Source organism: Oxyura jamaicensis, chromosome 1 (assembly GCF_011077185.1).
Source record: "Oxyura jamaicensis isolate SHBP4307 breed ruddy duck chromosome 1, BPBGC_Ojam_1.0, whole genome shotgun sequence".
Lineage (NCBI taxonomy): Eukaryota > Metazoa > Chordata > Aves > Anseriformes > Anatidae > Oxyura > Oxyura jamaicensis.
Genome location: NC_048893.1, coordinates 93,505,912 through 93,510,864, shown reverse-complemented (window position 1 = coordinate 93,510,864; position 4,953 = coordinate 93,505,912).

Genomic DNA, 4,953 nt, shown 5'->3' with positions numbered 1-4,953 from the left:
AAAGAGCAACTTAGTTCCAGGTTGAGCAAATTCTGAAGTTATGAGCAAATTTTTATAATGCTCTGCAAATGTAAATCTTGGTATTTTTTAACTTAAATATCAGTTTGTTTAACAAACTACAGGACTGAGTGTGAATTTGGAGTTTAGTAAGACACTTGCCCTTAATGTGAACTGAAAATAGTTATTTTAAAAGTAATGGCATCTCTTCTGCAATTTATTTCTCACTGACAGCACTTGTCCAGATGGCACATAAGTGTAGGTGTAATTACTATGGCACACTCCATTATTGCAAAAGCAGCAAATAGTCAGATCAGTTTTACACACATCAGCCACATTTCACATGGAGGAAAAAAAAGTTGTATATAGCAGATGATATCTTGTGAGAGTTATAAAGACCACCTGGTGCAAATGAGTTTGGATGCAGCAGGCATTTCCTCACTACTGTAGTGGTGAGAATACTGACAGATTGGAAAGCAGACCTGGAGGGACTGATTTATGAAAACAAATTAAAAGAACTAGGTACTAGTTGTACTGTCTGGCTAAATGATGGCAGTGGGCCCAACTGAATTAAATGACTCTCATTATGTAATTGTTCATGAGCATCATAAAGGGGACAACAGTGCATGCATAAGGGAAGGAGACAACGAAAATACTTGTAAACATTTGAGCAGTGCAAAAAATGAAGATAAGGAGTACTGAATATGTAATTGTGAAGGCATGTGGTTAGTAATTATGACAGAAAACTGAATTTAAATGAATTCACTGGTCTTTAGTAATAACATCTATTATTACTCAATATACATGGTTCAATACAAATCATGGATTCCATGTAACCTCAGCCCTTTTGCAAGTATAATTTAAGCAGGGGTTGTAAAATTCATCGCTTCTAATTTGGGTATCAAAAGTGTGATGTTTATTTCTGGACTGAGTGATCTAAGTGCCTTTGTATTCTCTGGAAATAAGGAATCCTATTTAGGCCACAATTCATTTATCTATTTTAGACAGTAATGTTGACCAACTGCACCTGAGACACTGCTGACTCTCTTTGGATGAGATCTCTGCCAAACTATAGAAGAACCTGTGGTGACTAGCTCAGATGTAGGAATCCACAGTTAGATTCAAGTATTATTCATTGTCTTGTAATGGTAAAAATTAGACTTACTTCAGAGCTCATGATTAATACCATCACTCTGCCCTAACTAGATTCTATTTCCACTACAGTTTTGTGAAGGATACAGAACTGAGCATTTGCAGCTTTGTCATATTATATTTTATCTCAATGATGCACTTATATAACTTCAGTTCTGGCCAGGCTATCTATATCTGAATGACTGATGTAGATTAATGAGGAGTCTGGAGGTCTGCATGTCCAGAAAGAATAGCAGTTTTCTACTCTATGCTTAAAAGAAACGAGGTTTTAATTAGGAGATTGTCTCTTTTATGCCTGTTTGTGGCCCATGCAGATGGTGCACTAATCATCCTTAGAATTATAGTGTATGGAGTATAAATAATATTTTTTTCTTTTCTTTTTAAAGATTTGAAACATAGTTTGTTAGTTCTGTAGTCGCACTGAGAAAAACATTTCCTCCTGTTGCCCTGTGATTCTGTCTAGGAGACAGAGTGGTTGAGGGAGCTGCTCTGCCTTTATCTGACAGCCTGGATTTGGGTTTTACAAATAGGATTTCATTCTTGCACTATGTAGGCGTGCATGTGATACATGTACTTCTATTGCTTATATTCAAATTAAGATCCATCTTGATCTTCTTAAGCAGATGACTGATAAACTGTATTCAGTTAGGGTATGTCTTAAAAGAGAGGCCTATACAAAGCTGATTCACATCCAGGGAAAACAATAAGAGAGATATTTCAGGAAGTTTGCATTATACTTGATGTCCAAAACAACATTAAGTGTTTTAATTTCATTTATTCCACATGGTAGGTTTTTAAATTTGCAATAGAAAAAAATCTTTAAAATCCAAAATATTTTGTTTTAATTTGTAGAGATTAATTTCCTGGGCATGTGTGATTAAAAAACAAACAAACAAAAAAAAACAGATGTACCTGTCTGCCAGTAGGGCCTAAGAAGTAAGGGGAACCCAGATAAACCTTGTAGGCCAGCTGTACCTTGTGTTACTGAGGAACACACAACAGTAAAACAACAGAAACCAAACAACAACAACAAAACCTCCTAATCCCATTGCAGTCTGGAAATAAATTCTCAGATGACCCATTTGGCCTAAGAATAAGAGCAAGATAATCATTATGTCAAAAAAAAAAAAAAAAGTGTTTTTCATGTAACACCTCACCCTTTCCTAGCCCACGGTCTACCACAGATGATAGATGGGATGGAAAAAAAAAAAAAGAAAATAGAGGAAGAACTAAAACCAAATTCAATAGAACTTGTTCTGTGTGTTGTGGAACACTCTCAAACTTTGTAACTGGAATCTGCTCTTAAGGATTATTTTTTTTTTTGGTGATATTCTTGTAATACACAGCTGCTGTAGGAATTAAATTCTTATGGTTATTAAGATAGCCCTTTTCTTGAGCTCGGTCAGTGACTTCCAAATCTTTCTCATGGACTTGATATTGAATGGTTATCAATTTCTTTGAATTAAACAATATCTAAAAGTTTGGAGTGTTTTAACCCTAACAAAAAAAAATTTGAGGTTCGATATTTGCCATTCCATTGTCAGTGGAATGGTCTGGATCCTTCAGAGTTCAGACTACTGTAATGCTTATATTTATAATTTGCTTGCTTCCTAACGAGTCCCTTTATTAATGCATATGGAGGTGCATAAAAGAAACAATAAATCTATAGTGTTACCAAATAGCTAGAGCTAATTAAAAGAGGGAATGAATGTAAGGCACAGGAGAAGGTGACTGGATTCCTCAGGCTTAGCCTGTAACCATAGCACTGATTCTGGAAATAACATTCAATTTGTTAGTAAAGTACACTGAGCCTACCACCAGTGATAAGGCCAATGAACTTTGCTACTGTCAATCTATATAAGCTGAAAAAACTAATTTAAAAAGTACAGGTTCCCTGTTGATTCCCTCAGCAGGCTACAGGTTTTGAGTAATACATCATCGTATCAACGCCACTTCGTTTTCAAGGTGCTGAAACTCAATTTGTTTGCAATGCCATGAAGTCAAGTACACTGTAAAACTGCAGCTCAGTAGTATGAAAAATAACAGGAAAAACAGACACTGTGGAAGAAGTTAGGTGATACTGTGACGTGTGCATGGCTGCTTCAGTCATGCATGCTTAAATTCAAATCTGTTTAAAGTAACCACAAAAATTAGTACACTACTTTCTGCTCCCCGCTCCCATTAAGGAATTGTGTGCCTAAAGGCAACTCTGTCATCTGATTTGGAAAAGTTTGAAAAACTTGAAGAAGAATTACAGGAGTGGAAATATGGGTATTGTGCTCTTTTAAAATGACGCCAAGTCTGCAGTGCCAGCAGAGAACAAATACATCTATGCTCTTTCTTTATGGTCAGTGTGCCATTCTTATTGGCCCAGCACAAGGGAACAATTACTGCGGAGTAAACATCCAGTTTTTCTTTGCTTTCATTTTTTTTTCTTCTGCTCTAATAAATAATAAGTAATAAAACTTAGTCCCCTCAAATGTGCGTTCAAACTAAACTGTGCAAGGTAGCTGATATTGATGGAAACCACGAATAGTATGAGAAATACAGTATCATGTGCTGAGAAATCTAGGTTTATAAGGTGGGAGAGTAGAGTTAGAAGTCCTGAGTGATTAAAGCAGATGCCTTTCTAAGCCTAAATCAGTGAATGTTCATCAATATTTCAGCAGGACCTGAAATCCAGTAGGATTTTCTAATCCACCATCCAATTATGTTTTCACGACTGACTCTGCAAACTGGTTGCAGTGAAATGAAATTGGAGATTACCCCTTTTGTACACTGCCACCAGACAGTAATGACATAATATAAATCTGGTTGCTTATATCAGAAATAAATCAAATGTGATACTTTAAATGAAAACTGGAAAAAGTTAAAGCTGTGGTTCTGAGGACTTCTTTGTGATTTTTGGATCTAGGCTAAACACTAAACTCTGTTCCGAGTTATTTGATGCTGAAATCTAGAAACTGTATTCCCTCAACATGTTTGTTAAGATTTTTTAGTTGGACATCTCTCATGAGTATAAAGTAAGAATTATTCAAAATACCTAAACTTGATTGGATGATAACTTTTGTCAGGATTATTGTATTTTCTAAAACCAGGCAAGGGGAATTTGGAAGATGAGAAGGATGTAGAGATCTGCACTGGATCTGGGGATGGGGTAGACTGGGGATGGCTGATGTAGTCCATAGGATAATCCATAGGAGTAGCAAAGACTTTGGGGAAGGAGGGAGGGGGAAATACCTGCTGTCAATCTCACTTGTATCTTTTCCCTTCCAGCCTTCCCCATGTACCTCAGTAAACCACCACACAGCTTATGTTGGTCTGCTGCTACTGCAAAATGACACTGCATATCCATTGCTAGCAAACTTTTGAATTAGATTTTTCTTTTTTTTTTTTCTTTTTTTTTCTTTTTTTTTCTTCAGCATTGCTTTATAAATTGATAGCTGTAACAGAATGGAAAAACATCCATGCGTGACCTTGTTGTTCAGAAAACCGTTACCTGTCTTCCAGACACTGTGACTCCTGTTCTGTTATCACCTCTCTCTCTTCTTGTGAATCTTCAGTGGAAGGATGTCACTCATTGTGCATGGCAAACTCTGTAATTAAATTGTTGACACAGAGGTAAATGCAACTTCTGCAAGAGAATAACCTAAAACAGCAACAGGAAGTTAACTCAAAAGTTTCTCTATTTTTCTGTAGAATATATAAATTATTTTTTCTGCTTGTTTTCTTCAGCAATGACTTTATGGGCACAAGAATTTTCCCTGGGATTTTTTTTTTTTTTAAGTGAAAATCAAAGTACCT